Source organism: Tachyglossus aculeatus, chromosome 24 (assembly GCF_015852505.1).
Source record: "Tachyglossus aculeatus isolate mTacAcu1 chromosome 24, mTacAcu1.pri, whole genome shotgun sequence".
NCBI classification, from domain to species: domain Eukaryota; kingdom Metazoa; phylum Chordata; class Mammalia; order Monotremata; family Tachyglossidae; genus Tachyglossus; species Tachyglossus aculeatus.
This window is the reverse complement of record NC_052089.1, coordinates 21,886,010-21,910,264: the sequence shown is the minus strand read 5'-3', so window position 1 is coordinate 21,910,264 and position 24,255 is coordinate 21,886,010. Positions and strand designations below refer to the sequence as shown.

At 43.2% G+C, this 24,255-nt stretch overlaps 1 protein-coding gene across 1 annotated transcript in view; it reads left to right on the top strand.

Moving 5' to 3' along the window:
- Window positions 1-411: 411 nt before the first annotated feature.
- HSPA13 (heat shock protein family A (Hsp70) member 13) overlaps window positions 412-24,255 on the top strand; it is a 41,852-nt gene continuing 18,008 nt past the window's right edge. Inside the window, exon 1 of the mRNA XM_038766250.1 lies at window positions 412-567. The gene's annotated coding sequence lies outside the window, so the exon portion shown is untranslated. The remainder of the gene's footprint in view (window positions 568-24,255) is intronic.

Below are 24,255 nucleotides of genomic sequence, written 5' to 3'. Positions count from 1 at the left end.
ACTGAACGGGGACGGGACACCTCAAAAACCACCATCACTAGGATGGTGTGGATTCTCAATCCCAACGTCTTCATTACTGGACCAAAGCTCGCCTATCCTTTACACTGAGAGACTGCATCATAATCACCTTCTTCATCATCCTCATCACTGTCTGGGCACTTGCCCTCTTCCAGGGGTAACCTAGCAACGTGGTTGAAGGGAAGCAAAGGACAGAAGAGCAGCCTAGGGTTCAAATATTATAACATTGAAAATGAAACGTAATCAACAGCAACCTAGATGAATCAAGGCCCTCTTGGAGGCCACTCTCCCTGTCTAAAGAATTAGCCACCCTAATGACCCGGAATTACTTCTCTCCCTCAAGAGTCTTACAGCATGGAAGCTTTGTATCGGTTTTCTTTGTAGATGAAGAAAATTGATGGGGACGGGGGTGAGTGGGCCATTCTTAGGTTCCAAAGGTCAACAAGGGCAGGCCTGAGACAGATTATATGGTATAAAGCACACTCACGGTCCATTATCCTGAAGGCATTGCTGACCACAGAAGCAACAGTAGGATTCCCTATCAAATTGGTAAGGCTCATCCTCATCTCCATTTCATATTTCCATTGATTTATTTTCTAAGTTCTTCACAATAATGAATGAGCTATTATTAATAATTATCCTACTCGAGTTGGTCAATACTATTCCAAGTAGCATTCAATATAATCATAATATTATATTCAATATAATCCAGCGCATTGTGCCCTGTAGCCTAGCAGTTTACTTTTTATTCTGTGGTGTCCTTGGAGACTTGTGGTATTTGGTGACTTTGCAGGGATAGTCTTTAGGGATGCACCCATGATTTTAGGAGAACTGGGAGTCACGTTCTCACAAAATCCCATTGTCAGGAAAATCTGTGTTTTACTCATGGTGTCAGATGCCAAGCATATGTACACATGAACTAATGCACAAGCAGACAGCCCACGTCTAAATGGACTTACGTTGCCGGACAAACATTTCCTAATTCCTGAACCACCTTCTAGCCAACATGTGTAATGAAAGCTCGTGTTTTTGGAGAACTCGATATGTACATAGACCAGCAGAATCTTTGGACCTGCAGAAATGTCTACAAGTGTGAAAAATGGAGGGACCATTGCTGTTAAAGGTAACATTCTAGTTTAAAACAGGAAATGAAAGGAGAGAGCAAAGGAAATTTGTCCTTTGCAACCTGTGCTAGATGGGGCAGGACTTCCTCTCCCCGATTCTTTCCAAGGCTCACCCCCCTGAATTTTTGAAAACTGTCCTAGGGTGGGAGTATGTGGCCAAAGGATGGGGCAGAGGACACTCCAATCCATGATATTTAGAAGGGACTTGAGACATTTGAGCAGCATAAATGATTAAAGGATAGAAAATCAATTCTATGAGAAAGGGCACATTGAACTGTGGTTGTTTGGCTAGAACAGAGAGGGCTGGGAGGGGAGTCTTAAACTCTACCTCCCCATCTAAGAATAATTTTGCATGGAGGATTCTGCCCAAGTCTTCTGCCTCTCCACAAAGGACCAAAAAAAAAAGGAAATGGATTTAAACTGAACAAAACCATTTGGCCAGGCATAAGAAAGAACCTCTTGACCTGGAAGTAAAAACACAAAAGCTTAAGCTATGCAGGACGTTACAGAGGTGATTGTGGAAGCTCCATTCTGGAGACTTTTACCAGAGGATTGACATCCATCTTGTCTTGGGTGACGAATGCCATTTCCCCCTGCCAGAAGCAGGGGGTGAGGGGGAAATAAGGACTCTCTTGACACCCCCCCCCCCCATCACCCAGTACTCCATTTCTGGTTTTTTGGTGGGTTTTTTTTGGTTTTGCTGCACCCAAGTAGCAAAGAACCCCTGTGGTGGGAGTGGGCTCTGATAACGTAGAGCCTCTCCTGACTATAAATTAGTCCAGGAACAAAGGATCTCCATTTTAAATATTATAGAGACATGCATCAAAAACAATTTCCTGGTCAGGTATCACCTTAAATGAGCAAGAGAGACATTCTGACAATTCCAGGTCCTGGCAGACAGGCTTCAGGGGGTTTAGAAGTCAAAGAGAAATGAAGCAGGAGTGAAATAAGCAGAAATGTTTCCGTCTTTATCAATCATGCTGAGGGGAGTTTCCTCAATTCCTCTCAATACACTAAAATCCCAGGAATGACTTACTCACAAGGCAGTCTTCCTTCATAAGTCTGTAGCTTTCTCAGATGCTAATCCATAAAACCACTGTTTTATAGTAGTGCAAAACTTAGCCCAAGCTCCAGTCATTTTCTACCCATTTTCCTACAAGGTTCTGGAACAGTCAAGTCAGAGATTAAAACCGAACATGGTTCAACCATAATCAAAGGCATGATCAGTGATTTTGCTTTAAACCCTGCCCTGTGATCAGTAGGGATGAATAGCACTTATCAAAATGTATGTATCCCAGTTCAGTAAAAGAAGGTATGAAAGTCAGAAATGAATGGGGGCCTGGCTTTTGACTTTGCTTCTCCCTTTTCCCCTCTTGGGAAATCATTCTAAACAACAGAACTCAATCCTCATCCATAATGAGCAACTCTGCGAATAAGGACAGAATGACCTGGAAGTGTTTTGATTAGGGAATTTCAAGGTCACCGCTTCATTTCCGGTGGAGAGTGTCCTATTTGCAGGCTAATTAGGAAACTCTGGCACAGATTATACAGCAGCCCAGCAAGGACCAAGCCAAAAACCTGAGGTTACTGACCCTCAGCCAACGATCCTATATTTAAAGAGGTGCAGTTGATCATTTATCCTTGTCTTTCAAGGTGATCCCTTCTAGACCTGGGATGGAGTTGATGGGGGTAGGAATGAGTTCAGAAACTTCCTCTGCAGCTGTTATCACCATGGCTAAACAGGAGCTTCCATCTCTGAGGCGGACAGCCTGGCACCTTTGCCAGCCCTGAGTTTATTATGAAAAAATTAGAATGCCTCTCCCTCTCCATCGCCGCCCAGCCACATTCTCTTCTCATTATGGAGTGCGCTAAAGGTGAGAGGGGATGAAAAATTGAGGATGAGTCAGTAATGCGATGTTCTTGCCAGAAGAGCTGTGTAGGATTATTTAATAGGAGTATCCCATGTAAAACAAGTGAGGTAATTATTCTTTCCCACTTGGCACTTGTCAGATCTCTGCATCCAGTCTGGGCTCCCTTCTCTATTAGACTGAAAGACTGGAAGCCATTCAGAAAACAATAATAGTGGGATTTGTTGAGCACTGACCACGTGCTGAGCACTGTATACAGCTCCGTCCCACTCAGAGCCCAAGGAAATCTGGTCTCTTTAGATATGCAACCATCACTTTGGCTATTTATTCTGTCATTGGCTTTGTGGACAAGGATTCAATTTGATGAGTAATGTAACCGATTCAATAACTATGGAGTGGTAAAAGTCGAAATAAATAATGAATGAGATACAAAGAATTCAAGTCAATGCCTGATAGAGAGAAGTGCTAAAACAAAAGCGTTCCTGTAAATGTCCTATTGGGTGGGGCGAGAGTTGCTGGGAGCTGTGGAGACAGTGCTTTGCACATAGTAAGCACTTAATAAATGCCATTATTATTATTATTAGGGAAGTAGGATGGGGAAAACAGAAGGAGGGCATTGAGACACCTGCTTCCATTCATTCAATCGTATTTATTGAGCACTTACTGTGTGCAGAGCACTTTACTAAGTGCTTGGGAAGTACTAGTTAGCAACATATAGAGACGGTCCCTACCCAACAGCAGGCTCACAGTCTAGAAGGGGGAGACAGACAACAAAACAAAGCATGTGGGCAGGTGTCAAGTCATCAGAATAAATAGAAATAAAGCTAGATGCACATCATTAACAAAGTAAATAGAATAGTAAATGTGTACAAGTAAAATAAATAGAGTACGCCTGGTGGAATGTACCAGAGTGATCCTTGCCTTGAGCCTGGATGCCTCTTTCCTTGGTCAATGGGCATCAATTGAGGAGGCAGAGAGGCCTTCAGGCAGACTGTCCCAGCATGGGTTAGTTTGCGACGGGAAGAGGATGGGTAGGGGTATGACTTCTTTTTTCCTTAAAGCAGTGATAGGGTGGAGAGCTTCACTTTCAGCTAATCAGGACTGGGGAGAAATGAATCTGAAAACCAGCCCAACAAGAGTGTTTGGACAGAAAATGGGGAGCTGTGCAGCGATCCAAAGCCAGGATTTTTACATTGCCAATAATGATAATACGAAAGGAACTGCCCACATTTTAATTCCCAGTCTGCTACTGGGGCACTTCAAGCATTGTCTGAACCCCCTATTAGATTGGAAGGGAGAGCAGGGTATGTGTAATCCATTGCTGTTGTACTCACTTAAACTTTTAGGTTCCCTGTTTCATCTCTCATTTCCTCACCCAATTTTCGCTCAACTACCTCTTGACATTTCTCTGTCACCTGTGCTCTTGAGTACTCACCCCCTAAACACTTAGGTGTTCAACCCGCCCTCAGCCCTTCTTTACATATGCACCTATCTTTTAACTCTCTTGCTTTCCCTCCCTGGAATTTATTTTTGTGTCTGTCTCCCCGACTAGATGGTAAAATTAAAAGAGGGCAGATATCGTGGTGACTAACAATTGAACTCGTTAGAACTTTATTGCACTCTAGAGAAGCATCATGGCCTAATGGAAAGTGCACGGAGCTGGGAATCAGAGGACCTGGGTTCTAATCCTGGCTCTGCCGTTTGTCTCCTGTGTGACTTTGGGCAAGTCACAATTTCTCTGTGCCTCAATTTCTTACCTATAAAATGGCAATTAAGACTGAGCCCCATGTGGGATATGGACTGTGTTCAACCTGATTATCTGTTTCTACCCCAGCATTTTGTACTGTGCCTGGCACATAGGAAGTGCTTAATAAATACCATAAAAAAACTTTCTCAAGGATTTAGTACGATGGTCTGTGCCCAATAAGCTGTCAGTAGAAACTAGTGATTTGTTAATAGTACAGCGTTTGTCACTAAGTAGTACTCAATAAATATCAGCGACTGATTAATAATGCACAATTAGAATCAAACAATGTTGTACTGAAATATTGAGGCAATGAATTCGAGAATGTAGGTTTTCTCCCCTGTAGTGTAGCAGTCTTTTTTACAGGTGTCTCCTGACCACACAGAATCTGGAGGAGAGGTGTGACAATCAGTCAGACATGAATAAAATGTAAATGCTTAGGGATTAACTAATTGATTGATTAGATAGTGCTTCCAGTGCTTCTGAAGTTGCCTGTCATTTCAGAGAGATGAGTCAAAAGTTTGCTTTTCTGATCTGATCCATCTAAAGCGGGATGAAAGGTTAGACTGTCGAAAATGTGGCATGAATGTCAACCTTATCGTAATTGGATGAAAAACAGCTAAACGTATGACTTTTTCCCGACATAGCCCATGACAGTACTTGACAAACAGTTAACGCTGTCATTCATACTAAGTTGTGCCTTTCTCATCACAGACTTTTAGGTCTTTGAAAATAAAGATATTGTAATAATAATAATGATGATGGTATTTGTTAAGTGCTTACTCTGTGCCAAGCACTGTTCTAAGTGCTGGGGAGATACAAGGTGATTGTCACATGTGGGGCTCACAGTCTTAATCCCCATTTTACAGATGAGGTAACTGAGGCACAGAGACGTTAAGTGGCTTGCCCAAGGTCACACAGCTAAGAGGCGGATCCAGGATTCGAACCCATGACCTCTGACTCCCAAGCCTGGGCTCTTTCCAGTGAGCCACGAAGGCCTCACTCACCTTTGTATTAAGGAGGGAACTATAAATGTGCCTTCCATTTCACTTCTTCCTGTTGCCCTCCTCCTCTTCTCTCTCCTGCAGCACAATTTAATTCATTCATTCAATCATATTTATTGAGCACTTACTGTGCGCTTACTGTGCGCTTACTGTGTGCACTCAATATGATTGATGATGCAGAGCACTGTACTAAGCGCTTGGAAAGTACAAGTTGGCCACATATAGAGACGGTCCCTACCCAACAGCGGGCTCACAGGCTAGAACGGGGAGACAGACAACAAAACGTATTAACAAAATAAAGTAAATAGAATAGTAAATATGTACAAGTAAAATAAATAGAGTAATACATCTGTATAAACATATATACAGGTGCTGTGGGAGGGAAGGAGATAAGGCGGGGAGGATGGGGAGGGGGAGAGGAAGGAGGGGGCTCAGTCTGGGAAGGCTTCCTGGAGGAGGTGAGCTCTCAGTAAGGCTTTGAAGAGAGGAAGAGAGCTAGCTTGGCGGATGTGCGGAGGGAGGGCATTTCAGGCCAGGGGGAGGATGGGGGCCAGGGGTCGATGGTGGGACAGGTGAGAACGAGGCCCAGTGAGGAGGTTAACAGCATCAGTGGAGTGGAAGGTGTGGGCTGGGCTGGAGAAGGAGAGAAGGGAGGAGAGGTAGGAGGGGGCGAGGGGATGGACAGCCTTGAAGCCCAGGGTGAGGAGTTTTTGCCTGATGCGTAGGTTGATTGGTAGCCACTGGAGATTTTTGAGGAGGGGAGTAACATGCCCAGAGCGTTTCTGCACAAAGATGATCCAGGCAGCGGCGTGAAGTATAGATTGAAGTGGGGAGAGACAAAAGGATGGGAGATCAGAGAGGAGGTTGATTCATTCAGTTGTATTTATTGAGTGCTTAATGTGTGCCTAGCACTGTACTAAGCGCTTGGGAGAGTACAATATAAGAATAAACAGACACATTCCCTGCCCACAACAAGCTTTCAGTCTCATCATCCTTCAGATATCTGCAATGGAGTCCTGCCTCTGTGCCCTACTTTTACCCTGGGACTCAGCCCCTAAGTATAGAGGGAAAGCACAGAGGGGAGAAAGAGACCTTTTCCCTGCCCTTATGAAACTCGAGGGCGGATCTCAGGGCCATCCCTCCTCTGAGAAGGTTTAAGCAGTATCTTCATTTACATGCCAAATCAGCAGGGCTGGAATAGGGTTCCCTTGGGGGCCTTGGAGAGACTCAGGAAGAAGTCTACCCCTCAGGAGCCAGTTTTCTCTCAGTTCTCTGTTTCCTCCCTGATAGTGCCAGAGTTCTGGTTAACTCCTCATGGGTTGCAGCACAACTAAGAGGAAGTCTTGTGTGTCTATCACAGTGCTGAATTCAGTGCTTACCGCATAGTAGAAACTTATAATAATAATAATAATATTGGTATTTGTTAAGCACTTACTATGTGCCAAGCACTGTTCTAAGCACTGGGGGGACACAAGGTAATCAGGTTGTCCCACGTGGGGCTCACAGTCTTAATTCCCATTGGCACCACAGGAGTGTGGTGTATTCTTTTCTGAACGTTTTGAGGTTGAAGGGTGTTTAGCTAGGAGGGCGAAGGGCATTCCAGGCCAGAAACAGGTCATGGGTGAGAAGTCAGCAGCCAGATAGATCATCATCATCATCAATCGTATTTATTGAGCACTTACTGTGTGCAGAGCACTGTACTAAGTGCTTGGGAAGTACAAGTTGGCAAAATATAGAGACAGTCCCTACCCAACAGTGGGCTCACAGTCTAAAAGGAGATAGATGAGAATGAAGTACGGTGAGAAGGTAGCCATCATGGAGCTGGAGTGCCATCATGGGTGGTCCGGTGTAATTCATTCCCAACTTCCCAAAGTCCTCTGCAGCCCTAAGATTCTGTGGTGGAGTGAGCCAAAGGCAACCGAATAACAGGTTGAAAAACTTTCACTGAATCCTATTATTCATTCTGTACTAAGCGCTTGGGAAGTACAAGTTGGCAACATATAGAGACGGTCCCTACCCAACAATGGGCTCACAGTCTAGAAGCGGGAGACAGACGACAAAACAAAACATGTGGACAGGTGTCAAGTCGTCAGAACAAATAGAAATAAAGTTCTAGATGCACATCATTAACAAAATAAATAGAATAGTAAATATGTACAAGTGAAATAAATAGAGTAATAAATCCATTAGACTGACTCTTCCACTTGGCTGCTGTTTGACCTTGGACAAATCACTTAACTTCTCTGTGCCTCAGTTACTGCCTCTGTAAAATGGGGACTGACTGTGAGCCCCATGTGGGACATGGATTGAGGTCAACCTGTCTTTTATCTACCCCAGTGCTTAGTACAGTGTCTGGTACATAATAAGCATTTAACAAATACCAATTAAAAAAAATCAGTGAAGTCTGGGGTCATCCCAGCTGGCCCATTGGAAGCGCATTTGTTCTGAACTCTTCTAGTCCCTTGGCCAAGCTGAAGGAGAGTAATAGAAGGGCCAGAAAGGACTCCAACCAGGTGAGCCAAAGGAAGACTCCCACAACAATCAGTGTCTGCAGCACATATAATAATAATAATAATAATGGCATTTACTAAGTGCTTACTATGTGCAAAGCACTGTTCTAAGCACTGGGGGGGATACAAGGTGATCAGGTTGCCCCATGGGGGGCTCAAAGTCTTAATCCGCATTTTACAGATGAGGTAACTGAGGCTCAGAGAAGTGAAGTGACTTGCCCAAGGTCACACAGCAGACATATGGCAGAGCTGGGATTCGAACCCACAACCTCAAACTCCAAAGCCTGTGCTCTTTCCACTGAGCCACGCAGCTTCTTGGGACCTTCTTCAAAATGGGATAAGACGGAGAAGCAATTTTTCACATGCTACCTCGTGCCTAGGTAACCACTCTCTACCCAGAAATAAATATGTTCATTAATTCCCTCAACAAGCCTTTAAGATCAATAAGGCCATTTCTACATAAACAAAAGTGAAATCAAGCAGAGAAGGCAATTATCCAGATAGCACAAGCCAAAAAAAAAACCCCAAACCATACAGAATATCTTTATCTCACATATGTGGATAGCTGGGGACTACATACTCAAATAGTAACTATTTATCTTCCCTTTCAGAGGGTAAGGTCTTCGTGGACAGGGAATATATTACAGTTTTGTTTTTTTTTTAATGGGGTTTGTTAAGTGCTTAATATGTGCCAGGCACCGTACTAAGCACTGGGGTAGATACAAGCAAATCAGATTGGACATAGTCTTGGGGCTCACAGTCTTTATCCCCATTTTACAGTTGAGGTACATGAGGCACAAAGAGGTGATGTGACGTGTCCAAGCTCACGCAGCGGACAAGTGGCAGAGCCGGAGGATTATTATTCTATTTATTCTCTTCTATTCTATTTATTTTGTTAATGATGTGCATTTAGCTTTAATTCTATTTGTTCTGACAGTTTGACACCTGTCTACATGTTTTGTTTTGTTGTCTGTTTCCCCCTTCTAGACACTGAGCCTGTTGTTGGGTAGGGACCGTCTCTATATGTTGCCAACTTGTACTTCCCAAGTGCTTAGTCCAGTGCTCTGCACACAGTAAGCGCTCAATAAATACGATTGAATGAATGAATGAATGAATGAAAGCCCAGATCTTTCTATCAGGACTGTGCTCTATCAGCCAGGCCACAGTATATATGTGTGCTCTCCCAAGTGCTTAATACTTTACATTACACGGTTTAATTAAACAGAGTAACTACTACTCATGGCAAAGGTTTTTTTTTTTTGTTTTTTTGGTCCAGGAGGCCTTCCCAGACTGAGCCCCCTCCTTCCTCTCCCCCTCCTCCTCCTCTCCATCCCCTCCCACCGCCTTACCTCCTGCCCTTCCCCACAGCACCTGTATATATGTATATATGTTTGTACGTATTTATTACTCTATTTATTTTACTTGTACATATCTGTTCTATTTATTTTATTCTGTTAATATGCTTTGTTTTGTTCTCTGTCTCCCCCTTCTAGACTGTGAGCCCACTGTTGGGTAGGGACCATCTCTATATGTTGCCAACTTGTACTTCCCAAGTGCTTAGTACAGTGCTCTGCACACAGTAAGTGCTCAATAAATATGATTGATTGATTGATTGGTTTGCATTAATTTTCTCGTGTGTGGTATTTGTTAAGCACTTCCTACGTGCCAGGCACTGTAATAAGCATGGAGGAGGAAACAAGCTAGTCAGGTTAGACACAGTCCATGTCCAACATGGGGCTCACTGTATTAATCCCCATCTTACAAAGGTAACCGAGGCACAGAGAAGTTAAGTGACTCGTTCAAGATCACACGGCAGACAAAAAGCAGAGCTGGGATTAGAATCCAGTTTCTTCCAACTCCCAGGCCTGTGATCTTTCCCGTAGACCATGCTGCTTCTCAATTAATTCAGACAATTCCCACAATTCTTCTCTTCACTAACTGAGGCCTACCATAAGGGATAAATGGAATTATACCCTGAGAACAGATATAGAAACAGCAAAAACAAATGCTGCTTGGGGAAGCAGCACGGCTCAGAGGAAGGAGCCCGGGCTTTGGAGTCAGAGGTCAGGGGTTCAAATCCCGGCTCCGCCAATTGTCAGCTGTGTGACTTTGGGCAAGTCACTTCACTTCTCTGGGCTTCAGTTACCTCATCTGTACAATGGGGATTAAGACTGTGAGCCCCCCGTGGGACAATCTGACCACCTTGTAACCTCCCCAGCGCTTAGAACAGTGCCTTGAACATAGTAAGCGCTTAATAAATGCCATCGTTATTATTATTATTAGAAGAGGTCTCACTTCACAATGCCCTAATCCACACAGCCTCTCCTATCACAGGCAGTTGGAGCCAGGCAGTACTGACACACAACCCTGCGCTTGTGATGACATTAAGCCTGGGCATACGTGGCAAAATCTAGTTTAGTGACCGATTTATGTGGCAAATGTAGAAGTGCAGACCAGCCTCAGAGACTCCAATATATCATAAAGCTAATAACACTTACCTGTGCTTTGCCTCTCTTTTTCTTCTCCCCACTGTTTGATTGGGTCTCACATTGTGCTAGCGAAGCACTGTTCGTAAGATATGCACAGACTGTTAGAAACTCCCCAAATCAGACTCATCATTCCACTGCCTTGGATTGAATGTCGTCACTCTACGGCCAGATAAAGAGTACCAAATCTTCCTCCTAGTCTGGGCCAAAACATACCTTTTGGTCTGAAGTATCCTGAGAGCGGTCTCATTTCTCTACTTCACTGACTCAGTGGGCTAGATCAGCTTGGGGGAACCAGAGAGGAGTGTCTTCTTGCCCTGTCTCTGCCAAACCTATTGATAATGGGGGCTCTTTCTTCAGTATTTATTTTGTGGTGTTCTCTGTTGTGGCGTTTAAGTGTTTACTATGTGACAGGCACTGTTCTAAGCACTAGGGAAGATACAAGACTCCGCCACTTCTGGGACTCACAGTCTAAGTAGAAGGGAGAACGGAAAATAAGGAATCTTTTAACTTTTCAGTTCAACGAGTGCCAAGCCTATTTGATCTAGAGAATTCTAGGATCCAATTTACATTTCCTCTCGCATTACTTAGGAAGTTACGTTTTTGTCAAAGATTTTGGCTGACTCAAACTGTTAAGTGTGAGAAGTACGTACAGAGAGAAGCTTCTTTGTGGCTTGAAAACATCCTTGGTTGGGCATTATCGTGATTTTCTCACAAGTCATGGAGTTTCTTGTAGCGGTGAGAAGGAAAATATGGAATTCATTAGTCATTTGAAAAAAGCAAGGGCCATAGATGAGGCTATCTATTAAAATCCAATTAAATCTTTGGGACGGAAATATAACAACCTCTTTTTTGTGAGCCCTCTTTTTATGAGATTGCCTTTGTAAAATCTTGGGGAAAGAATGAGAAAAATGTGGTTTTTGTCCACGTGTTAAATTATCTGAATAATTCAATCGTGAGTAAGGGATAGTAGAGAAAGTGGAATAATTCTCAACTGAGTTTTTCCATTGCTAAATTTTTATTCTGACCAACCTGATTTTAAGTACTAACTAGGACTGACGGTCTTTGGGCTGAGTGGATGCAATTTTCAGTAGTACCTCTCTCCTAGTCCGTCAATCAAATGGCATTTTCTGAGGTCCTACTGTGTACTAGGCACTAGGGAGAGTCAAATCAAGTAAAACACAATTCCTGCCCTCAAGGAATTTACAGTCAATTTAGAGCCACCTCTGAATCTGCTGAGGATTTCTGACAAAGCAAATCATATTGCCCCAAACTGGGGATTTTCCAGCCCTTTTCCCCTATCCTCCAACCGACCACCTCCGAGAGTCTCAGGGAAGTTCAAAGAGCCAATGCCAGCTATGGCCAGGTGCCAGTGGGGAGGACATCTGTCAATCAGGCAGACTTCCAGAAAAATCAGAAAACATGCACGAGAGAACTAGACCCTGGCCCAACTATCCTAGGGAACACGGCCTTCTCTCTGGAAGGCAAAACTAGCTGAATTTCAACAACACGAACGGGTTTCTTATCCATCTTTTGCTGCTTTAACTTGTACTTCCCAAGCACTTAGTACAGTGCTCTGCACACAGTAAGCGCTCAATAAATACGATTGATTGAATGAATGAATGAATGCTTTGAAAGTGAGGCTGGGCTGCAGCAGGCTGAAGCCACACAGAATCCTTTTATTCTGTTCCAACCTGTGTTATTCACCTTGTATGTGTTAGGATAAACCTGCTTCTAAGAGGAAGCATTCCAAAGAGGATCCAGGGCTGTTCAGAGATAGTACAGAACATCAAAGAGACCTACTGGTTCATAATTAATTCTTTCAAATAATCAAAGTGTGAGTTTAATAAAACATGGGATGACTTGATTGATTATTAGTGAAGATTTCCAAGAGTGTAGAGTATAGAAACAGTAACTGGCTTTGATATTCCAAATATTTCAGGTTGAAAACGTCTTGAGAGTTGGCGCCAAAATGTATTATTATTGGTTTACTATCCAGCTAATTTTGGCAGGGAAATCCATAGTCTTTCACATTTTTCCAGTCTGCCGTATCTCCTTTAAAACACCGAATCGCTATGTTGTTCACTAAAATGAAGTCCAGGAGGAAGAGGATAGGAAAAAGAGGTAGGGAAAGGCCCTGGGGTATTACTATTCTATTTATTTTGTTAGTGATGTGCACCTAGCTTTATTTCTATTTATTCTGATGACTTGACAACTGCCCACATGTTTTGTTTTATACGCTGTCTCCCCCTTCTAGACTGTGAGCCCGTTGTTGGGTAGGGACCCTCTCTATATGTTGTCAATTTGTACTACCCAAGCGCTTAGTATAGTGCTTTGCACACAGTAAGCACTCAATAAATACGATTGAATGAATGAATGAATGAATTCAGGGTCAGAAGATAGGACAAAGTTCAGAGTCTGGCCTGGGGAAGGTTGTGGTTTATTTCAGACTTGAAAGGGCAGCCCAGGGTAAGCTGTAGTCTGAAGAGTAAAATAATCAATCAATCAATCAGTCGTATTTATTGAGCGATTACTGTGTGCAGAGCACTGTACTAAGCGCTTGGGAAGTACAAGTTGGCAACACATAGAGACAGTCCCTACCCAACAGCGGGCTCACAGTCTAGAAGGGGGAGACAGAGAACAAAACCAAACATGCTAACAAAATAAAATAAATAGAATAGGTATGTACAAGTAAGATAAATAGAGTAATAAATATGTACAAACATATATACATATATACAGGTATATATACATATATATAGGTGATATCACTAAAAGAAGAGGGGGGAGAGTAGAAGTAGTACATATACCTGTTAACTGTATATATGTATATACGTTTATACGTATGTATTACTCTATTTTACTTGTACATATTTATTCTATTTATTTTATTTTGTTAATATGTTTTGTTTTGTTGTCTGTCTCCCCCTTCTAGACCATGAGCCCGCTGTTGGGGAGGGACCGTCTCTATGTGTTGCCAACTTGTACTTCCCAAGTGCTTAGCACAGTGCTCTGCACACAGTAAGCGCTCAATAAATATGATTGAATTGAATAGTACAGTAAGAATCAGTGAATGAGGAATATGAGAAGAGTGGAAGTTGCTGAGCAAAACTGAAATGGAGAAATTTCATCAGTGCGGAAAAAGGATCATTAACAAAAGTTTGTGTCATGTACATATCCCGTATATTGTCTAACAGAGACACCTACTGGGCCCTGGCAGTTTCCTCCTCTCCCTCTAAGTACACATTCCTTTCACTAATCTTCTCCCAACTCCATTAAATCATTGCTAATCAATTAAAGATTCATAGCATGAATATGATGGTTGATTTACACCCGCAAAAGATAATAATAAAAATCAGTGAAGTGCTTTTTGTCCTTTGTGTCTGATAAAAGATCCGTGCTAGCATAGCAACTTCGCTAATACCATTTTAATAGATTTTAAATTAGAGCTTTTTGTGCCTAATATGCTGGAAAAAGTTAGTTTAGAAAATAGTCGACACCAAACAGGCCAAACCTAATGCTTTCCTGCTTTACAAAAGCATCAAAATATCGCTACCGAAGGATGACACGAGTGGAAAACACTACTACATCACTGAGTCTCCAGTTCAGGGTTCGAGTTCTCAGGGAAGATTGTAAACCCTTCTTGATGCCTTAATATTTTCCATAGCTAGAGCATTAGAAATTGAAGGGAAAGTTTGTTTTAAAGGGACTTGGAGAAGCAGTTTGGCCTAGTGGAAAGAGCCCGGGAGTGGCCATCAGAAACCTGACGGTTCTAATCCCGGCTCTGCCACAGGTTTCCTGTTTTCGTCTCTGTTTTGTTCTTTGAGTTTCTAAGTAACCTGGAGCATAGTAACCTTCTATCCCTAATACACAGGGCCCAAGAAGTTCCTATAACAGCTAGAAATGATGTCTTCTCCCCAAACTGGATTCTGGCAAAAATTTTTTCCTCCTGACTTCCACAGGGAAATGTTGGTTGTTTTTCTTTGGACGTGCGTGTGTGTGCGTGTGTCTTTCTCTCCATTTGGTCCAGCAAAGAACAAGGAAAGACGTTTAAACACATTTGAGAAAAACACTGGGATGCGATCCTGGACTTGCTCAGCCTCAACGTTAGGCTAGAGAGAAGCAGCGTGGCTCAGTGGAAAGAGCACGGGCTTGGAAGCCAGAGTTCATGGGTTTGAATCACTTCACTTCTCTGTGCCTCAGTTACCTCATCTGTAAAATGGGGATTAAGACTGTGAGCCCCCCGTGGGACAACCTGATCACCTTGTAACCTCCCCAGTGCTTAGAACAGTGCTTTGCACATAGTAAGCGCTTAATAAATGCCATCATCATCATCATCACCCTGCCAAATGCCAGCTGTGTGACTTTGGGCAAGTCACTTAATTTCTCTGTGCCTCAGTTACCTCATTTGTAAAATGAGGATTAAGACTGTGAGCCCCACGTGGGACAAGCTGATCATCTTGTATCCTCCCCAGCACTTAGAACAGTGCTTTGCACATAATAAGTGCTTAACAAATGCCATCATTATTATTATTAGTGGGTAGTGGAGAGAAAAGTGAGTGAGAGTTTAACCGAATGGTTCTACTGGTCTCCTCCCCGCCAGGGAACGGGCAGGGGAGGGGAAAGCCACATTGCTACAAGATTCCAGAACTATATTTTTGTCTTCTAACCAGTATATCAACTAAGATATTGCCAAGGTTGACAGACCCAAGCGTGATTTACATTTTCTCTAAAGTCTCGTCTCTTCAAAACTGGGATGAAATACTGTTGAAAAACCAGGCTTGAATTCCGTGTTTCAAAAATGAACTCGGCAGATTAAATTTGGTATCTTGCAGTTTCAGACTGATGGCAAATGTAACATTTGAGCACTTAGATATCGCACCCACCCTCAACACTTAGTTATCTAGAATATAATGTATATAATTGTGCATCCAATTATTTATTCAGCCTGACTTATTCATGCTGCTATCTGATTTAATATCTGTTCCTTCTCCCGTTCCCATTAGTTGTAAATAGTTTCCATCTGCATCACAGATCTGAAGCTCCTCACAAACCGGACCTGATGGTTTTGTTTTTGGCATGCTCTCCCAAATGCCTAATAGAAACGTAGCGTGGCTCAGTGGAAAGAGTACGGGCTTGGAAGTCAGAGGTCATGGGTTCAAATCCCTGCTAAGCCACTTGTCCGTGGTGTGATTTTGAGCAAGTTGCTTAACTTCTCTGTGCCACAGTTCCCTCATCTGTAAAATGGGGATTAAGACTGTGAGCCCCATGTGTGAGAGCTTTTTCCCAGGTTCATGAAGCTTGGGTCAGTCAAAGCTTTTTGTTTTTCTTTCTTCCTTGTGAAATTGAGCAATGCTGGGTCAGGGAGAAGTATGGAAAATGAGGTGTAGGGAAGGAGACAGAGAGAAAGAAAGCAATAGAAAGAAAGAAAAGCAAAAGAGAGAAAGAAAAGAGTCTATCCCTGCAGACAGAACGTTGTTTTGGGTAGTGCAGGTTTGAATCAACTGTTCTCATCCCTGCTGAAAAAAATCTCCTCATAAGTAGCCACAGTCCCCCTTAGAGACTGACTTCCAGTAGTCTGACATTCAGAGAAATCCCGAATCATTAGAGACTGTCCCTGATTGTCTTAAAATGCTTATGCTGTACTCCCTGCTTGCCCAACTCACATTTTCCCTGGCTGGATAAGTCACTACTTTGCTACCTTCCTTGTTACAATGAGCATTGCCTCTATGCTGGTGGGCTTCAGAACTCCGTTGCTGGTGATCTTGCGTTGCCAATGTAAAATCTGACTTTTGGCAATGCTGATGAAAGTGTTTAAGGAGACAGGAGTGACATCTGTGGCGTTTTAAATCCTGCAGGCTTCTCAAATCTTGCAGACCTCCCAGTTCAGCTGGGTCTGAAGTTAGAGGAGCTGACTGCGAGGCTGGCTTCATAATTAGAGAAGCAGTGTGGCTCAGTGGAAAGACCCCGGGCATGGGAGTCAGAGGTCATGGGTTCCAATTCCGGCTCCACTGCTTGTCAGCTGTGTGACTTTGGGTAAATCACTTAACTTCTCTGTGGCTCAGTTACCTCATCTGTAAAATGGGGAATAAGACTTTGAGCCCAACGTGGGGCAACCTGATCACCTTGTATCCTCCCCAGCATTTGGAACAGTGCTTGGCACACAGTAAGTGCTTGAGAAATACCACCATTATTATTATTATAATTTTGCACCTTCAATAATGGTGGTATTTGTCAAGTGCTTACTATGTGCCAAGTACTGTACTAAAGTCCTGGGGTGGACACAAGCAAATCAATTTGGACACAGTCCACGTCCCATGTGGCGCTCACAGTCTTAATCCTCAGGATGAAACCATAAAGTAGTGACCCTATATATGTATATCACCTGTATATATGTATATATGTTTGTACGTATTTATTATTCTATTTATTTATTTTGCTTGTACATATTTATTCTATTTATTTTATTTTGTTAATATGTTTTGTTTTGTTCTCTGTCTCTCCCTTCTAGACCGTGAGCCCACTGTTGGGTAGGGACCATCTCTATATGTTGCCAACTTGTACTTCCCAAGCACTTAGTACGGTGCTCTGCACACAGTAAGCGCTCAATAAATACGATTGAATGAATGAATGAATGACCCATTGCTTCTGTGATATATTTTGCTTCCCTGGATCCTCGGTGAGAATGAAATATCATCCTTCCCCTGGCCTGGAATGCCCTCTCTCCACACATTCGCCAAGTTAGCTCTCTTCCTCCCTTCAAAGCCCTACTGAGAGCTCACCTCCTCCAAGAGGCCTTCCCAGACTGAGCCCCCTTTTTCCTCTCCTCCTCCCCATCCCCCTGCCCTACCTCCTTCCCCTCCCCACAGCACTTGTATATATATTTGTACAGATTTATTACTCTATTTATTTTACTTGTACATATTTACTATTCTATTTATTTTGTTAACGATGTGCATTTAACTTTTATTCTATTTGTTCTGATGACTTTGACACCTGTCTACGTGTTTTGTTTTGTTGTCTGCCTCCCCCTTCTAGACTGTGAGCCTGCTGTTGGGTAGGGACCGTCTCCCTATGTTGCCGACTTGTACTTCCGAAGCGCTTAGTACAGTGCTCTGCATACAGTAAGTGCTCAGTAAATATGATTGAGAATCATGTCTGTTTCTCATCTGTTGCTCACCTGTTTGAGATTGGGTACTAATTTTGGGCTATCTGAGTTGTGACTAGTAGTAGTACTTATTAAATAGTGTTTAAGTAGTGTTTATTAAATGCTTGCTATAGGCAGAGGACTGTATTAAGCAACTAGGCTCAGCTGTTGCCAAACTCTGAACTTCAGCTTATATTCTGCTCTGCACTCCTCAGATCCTCCCCTGCCAGGGTCCTCCAACGTTTTCTGTGTTTGGTATGCTTTTTATTATTATTATTGTTAATAGTAGTAATAATAATTTAAGCACTCACCATGTGCTAAGCATTGGGGTAGATACTAGAGAATCAGGTTGGAAGCGGTCTCCGTCCCACATGGGACTCATAGTCTAGGCAGGGGGAAGTAGAATTTAATTTGCATTTTACAGTTGAGGAAACTAAGGCACAGAGAAGTTAAGCGACTTTCCCAAGGTCACCCAGCAGACAGGTGGTGGAGCTGAGATGAGAACTCAGATTCTCTGAATCCCAGGACTGTGCTCTTTCCACTAAGCCACACTGCTTCCTCGTTAACATCAACGGGGACACCAGTCTGGTTTATACATGTCAGCTGTTTAGAAGTTGTAACGGGGGCTAAAAACAAATAAGGGCTTTGGGACCCTCCAGATTGAAGGAATTATTGGGTGGAAGAGTACCTTCAATCATGTGGAGAACGCTGTTTTACATCATTTTTTTTGTCATAGGTCCAGAGCCTTCTAAAACGTGAAAGCAGCCAGATATTTTATAAATGTAAAAATTAAATTATACCCTGACCACGGAATTTCCTGAAGTTAAGCATTGTATATTTTGATGAGCTGTAAATCTTTGAAGTAACTTTTTGACCTGCCTTTTTCCCTCTGGGGGAGAAGGGAGGAGAAAATGCCCCAAGAGTTATTCTTTATGGATAAAACAAATCATTTCCAGAGATAAAGATGGGAGGGGAAAATGTTCAAATAACTGAAGCTACTAAATTTCAGTAAATCACTGAGACCATGTGGGATTAATTTCAAAGTCTGAAAGGAGCTTTAGACTAACGTTGTTGAGTGACTTAAACATATGGGATTCGTTTATCATTTGAACTGGCTATCTTACCAGTAGATAATAAGGAGGCCAAGAACACATAGTTCGAAAGGTTGAAAAATTACTGGATATTATCTTTTGAAATGGTGTTTGTTAAGTACTTACTATGTGCCAAGCATTTTACCAAGTCCTTGGGTAGGTAGAAACTGATCAGGTTGGACACGGTCTCTGTCCCACATGGAGCTCATAGTCTTAATCTCCATTTTACAAATGAGGGAACTGGGGCTCAGAGAAGCTAAGTGACTTGCCCAAGGTCCCACAGCATATAAGTGATGAAGTTGGGATTACAACCCAGGACCTTCTGACTCCCAAGCCCTGCTCTGTCCAGTAGGCCACACTGCTTCTCTAAGCAGTGACCAGTTGGTCTTCATTACTTTGAAAGCTTTGCAGTGCCTTTCCATTTTCCTGGGAGATGATAGATTGGAAAACCCTCTGCTAGATGGCGATAATAATAATAATGGTAATTATGGTACTTGTAAAGTGCTTATTATGTGCCGAGCACTGTTCTAAGCACAAGTTAATCAGGTTGGACGCAGTCCCTATCCCATACGGGGCTCACACTCTTATCCCCCTTTTACAGATGAGGTAACTGAGGCACAGAGAAATGAAGTGACTCGGCCAAGGCCACGCAGCAGATAGGTGGCAGAGCCGGGATTAGAACTCAGGTCCTTCTGACCCCCAGGCCTGTGCTCTACCCACTAAGCCACACTGCTTCTCCAACTGCTGGTAAGCCCCTAATAGGCAGAAGCCATATCTACTATACTCATCCAAGCACTTAGTACAGTTCTCTACCCACAGTTAGTTCATTCATTCATTCAATCATATTTACTGAGCACTTACTGTGTGCAGAGCACTGTACTAAGCGCTTGGGAAGTACAAGTTGGCAACATATAGAGACGGTCCCTACCCAACGGTGGGCTCACAGTTAGTGCTCAGTAAATGCTAATGATTGAGGATAGCCATTGTATGTCTCTAATGCAGGATTTCTGATATTGAAACCAGGGAAATTGAGGAGCTAAGGAAGCCTTCTCTCTCACAGAGCTAGATGAACTATGCGCAGAGGCTATTGTTCTGTGTTTTAAAGCTAGCTATGAAGTATGTTGTGGAGATTCAGTATTTAAGTGGCCCGTGTACAATACCTGTTCATGGCTATCACTAGGTGTGTTTAACGGATAGCACTAAAGAGCCTTGTCTAGGTACAGTATTTAACTTCGCATAATTTCTGGAATTAAATTTGGGCTATTTCCAGCCATCTGTGCAAACAACAGCATTTACTGAGAAACTTCCCATTGGGGAGCTTCCTATTGGGAATTGTCAAAGAACAGTCAGGCAGGGAGCTTACATGGGATATAGAACACATCAAGCCCCCTTGAAAATGTGCAGAAAGGGTGAGAGGCATGAGACTTTGTTTCTAAGGCATTGCTGGAATGAAGGGTACGTTTGAGGTCAAAGGGGGGTATTTGTGAGGGTATTTTTTGGAGGAGTTGTGTTTTAGTAGAGCTTTGAAGGAAGCTTGAATTTACGTTGCAAGAAGGGAAGAAGGAAGTCATATGGGCAGTGAATCAGGTAGGAGAGGCATGGGAAGGAGATAGCAAACAAGATGGCTTCGTGAGATGGCAGAGATGTTTGGGGAGCGGACAGTTCGGCTTAAGGAAGCCAGCTAAAAGTCACCACAAGTTTTAGAGTCCATCATTTGTATTTATTGAGTGCTTACTGTGTGCAGAGCATTGTACTAAGTGCTTGGGAGAGTACAATGTAACAGGTTTGGTAGATACGTCCTACCTCCTTCCTACCTATGTCCGCCCTACTTCCTTCCCCTCCCCACAGCACCTGTATATATGCTTGTACAGATTTATTACTCTATTTATTTTCCTTGTACATATTTACTAGCCTATTTATTTTCTTAATGATGTGCATTTAGCTTTAATTCTATTTATTCTGATGACTGGACACCTGTCTACATGTTTTGTTTTGTTGTCTGTCTCCCCCTTCTAATAATAATACTAATAATAATAGCATTTGTTAAGTGCTTACTATGTGCAAAGCACTGTTCTAAGCACTGGGGAGGTTACAAGGTGAACATCTTGTCCCACGGGGGGGCTCTACAGTCTTAATCCCCATTTTACAGATGAGGGAACTGAGACACAGAAAAGTTAAGTGACTTGCCCAAAGTCACACAGCTGACAATTGGTGGGGCCGGGATTTGAACCCATAACCTCTGACTCCAAAGCCTGGGCTCTTTCCACTGAGCCACGCTGACTGTGAGTCCATTGTTGGGTAGGGACCGTCTCTATATGTTGCCCTTCCCAAGCTCGTAGTCCAGTGCTCTGCACACAGTAAGCGCTCAATAAATATGATTGAATGAATGAATGAATATGTTTCCTGCCCACAGTGAGCATACAGTTTAGAGGGGGAGACAGATATTAACATAAATAAATTAGAGATGTGTTCATAAATGCTGCAGGGCTGAGGGAAGGAGGGATAAAGGGTGAAAATCGAAGTGCTAGGGCAACACAGAAGACGGTGGGAGAAGGGGAAATGAGGGCCTAGGGGAGAAGGCCTCATGGGGGACATGTGTCTAGGGAAGAAAAGCAGCCTAAAATAACTGCCTGCTCCAAGAAGATGATCCTTGCCACTGGTTAGTGGATAGAATGGAACAGGAGAGGTTTTAGAAGCCGTATGCCCTAATGGGTAGAGCACAGGCCTGGAAGTTGGGAGGACCTGGGTTCTAATCTCAGTTCTGCCATTTGCCTTCTGTGTGACCTTGGGCAAATCACTTAACTTCTCTGTGCCTTAGTTGCCTTATCCATAAAATGGGGATTAAGACTGTGGGGCATGGACTGTGTCCAACCTGGTTATCTTGAATCCACCTCAGAGCTTAATATAGTTCCTGGCACATAGAAAACATTTAACAAGTACAATTAACAACCAGAGTCCAGAAAAGAGGCTCATTCCCGCTCCCAGCCCCACAGCACTTATGTACATATCTGTAATTTATTTATATTAATGTCTGTCCCTCCCCCTCTAGACTATAAACTCGTTGTGGGCAGGGAATGTGTCTACTTACTGCAGTATTGTACTCTCCCAAGCCCTGAGTGCAGTGCTCTTCACACAGTAAGTACTCAATAAATATAATTGAATGAGTCAGTGAAAGGAAGTCGGGGTTTGTCCCAGAGCTAGAACTGGGAATAAGAGGTGGATTTGAGAGATTTTACTGAGGAAGAGTCTAGAGAAGCAGCATGACCTTGATGGATAGAGCACGGGAGTCAGGAGGACCTGGGTTCTAATTCCAGCTTCGCCACCTGCATGCTGTGTGACCTTGGGCAAGTTACTTCCGTGTGCCTCAGTTCCCGCATACGTAAAAAGAGATTAAGACGGGAAATCGCCATGTGGGACAGAAACTGTGTCCAACCCAATATGCCAGTGTCTACCCCAGTGCTGAGTGAAGCTCCTAGCACACAGTAAGTACATAACATATACCACAATTTTTATTAATGTTATTAATAATAAGAGTCTATAAGAACCGGCGGGACTTGGTCGTGGAATGTACATGGGTGGTGAATGCGAGAGGAGGCAGCAGTGATAACTCAAAGTTTATGAGGGCTGGGGCCTGGATAGTGCTGACGGGGATGGAAGGAGGAGAGGATTTAAGAGGGAAGATGAGGAGTTCAGTTTTTGACAACATAAGCTTGGGGCATCCAAGTGCAGATGTCCCAGATAGAGAAAGAAATATGAGACCTGAGAGAAGGTGAGAGGTCAGAGATGTCGATATAGATTTGGGAGTCATCTGGATATAGGTGATAGTTGAAACCACGGGAGCTAATGAGCTCCCAAAGGGAATGAATACAAAATTAGAAGAGCAAAGGCACCAGAGTTGAACCTTCAGGAACAGAAAGGTGAAGAGAGTAAAAATGGTCACTGTGGCATTTAAGCACTCACTATGGGCCAAACACTGGGGTGGGTAACAAGTTATTCGAGTTGAACACAGGCCTTGTCCCACATGGGGCTCGCGGTTTAATTAGGGAGGAGAACAGGTATCCAGTTTCCATTTTACAGATGAGGAAACTGAGACCCAGAGAAGTTAAGTGACTTGTACAAGGTCACCCAACAGGCAAGTGGCATAGCACGGATTAGAACTCCATTCCCCTGACTCCGAGGCCTGGACTCCTTCCTCTGGTCATGCTATTTCTCAGAAAGAGGAGGAAAAAATTAGTGAACATTGGAGACTGATAAGGAGCAGATAGAAGGGAAGGAGAAAAAGGAGGGTCATGTCCTTGAAATCTAGTCTAGAGAGAGTTTAAAAGAGAAGAGAGTGATCAGCGGAATCAAAAGCAGCAGAAGTCAAGCAGGATTAAAAGCCAAAGCCAGTGCATTTGGCCGAGACCATTAAGCCCTGAGACAGAGTACTCTCATTCTAACTAATAATAATAATAATAATAATAATAATAATAATGGCATTTATTAAGTGCTTACTATGTGCAAAGCACTGTTCTAAGTGCTGGGGAGGTTACAAGGTGATCAGGTTGTCCCATGTGGGGCTCACAATCTTAATCCCCATTTTTTCAGATGAGGTATCTGAGGCACAGAGAAGTTAAATGACTTGCCCAAAGTCACACAGCTGACAAGTGGCAGAGCCAGGATTTGAACCCATGACCTCTGGCTCCAAAGCCCGGACTCTTTCCACTGAGCCACGCTGCTTCTCTAATAATGCCAGTGGTGTTATTAAAGCACTTATTATGGGTCAAACACTGTACTCATTGCTGAGATAGATGCATGATAACAAAGTCAGGAACAGTCCCTATCCTACATGGGACTAACATTCTAAGTAAGAGGGAGAACAGATACTGAATCCCAATTTTACAGATGGGGAAATTGAAGCACCGAGAGGTGAAATGACTTGCTCACGGTCACTCAGCCGCAGGTGGCAGAACCGGGATTAGAACCCAGGTCTTCAGGCTGCCAGGCTTGTGCTCTTTCCGCCAGGACAATACCAAAGGAAGGGATAGGCTAATAGTATGCCTGCAGTTTCTGGCGTTCGGCATAATAAATGGGCAGGCTACTATTTTTGGAGTTGAAAGGGAAGGTTTTACGAAGTAGACAATAAAGCCGGGCAGGAGGTGGCTGACACTAAATTTATCTTCGGCCCACTGCCGGCAGCCAGAATTCCTTTATGTGCTGGGCCTGTGAACCGATGCTTATTTCCATGGTTGTTTTAACAACCGATCGAGTAGCCCACTAACTG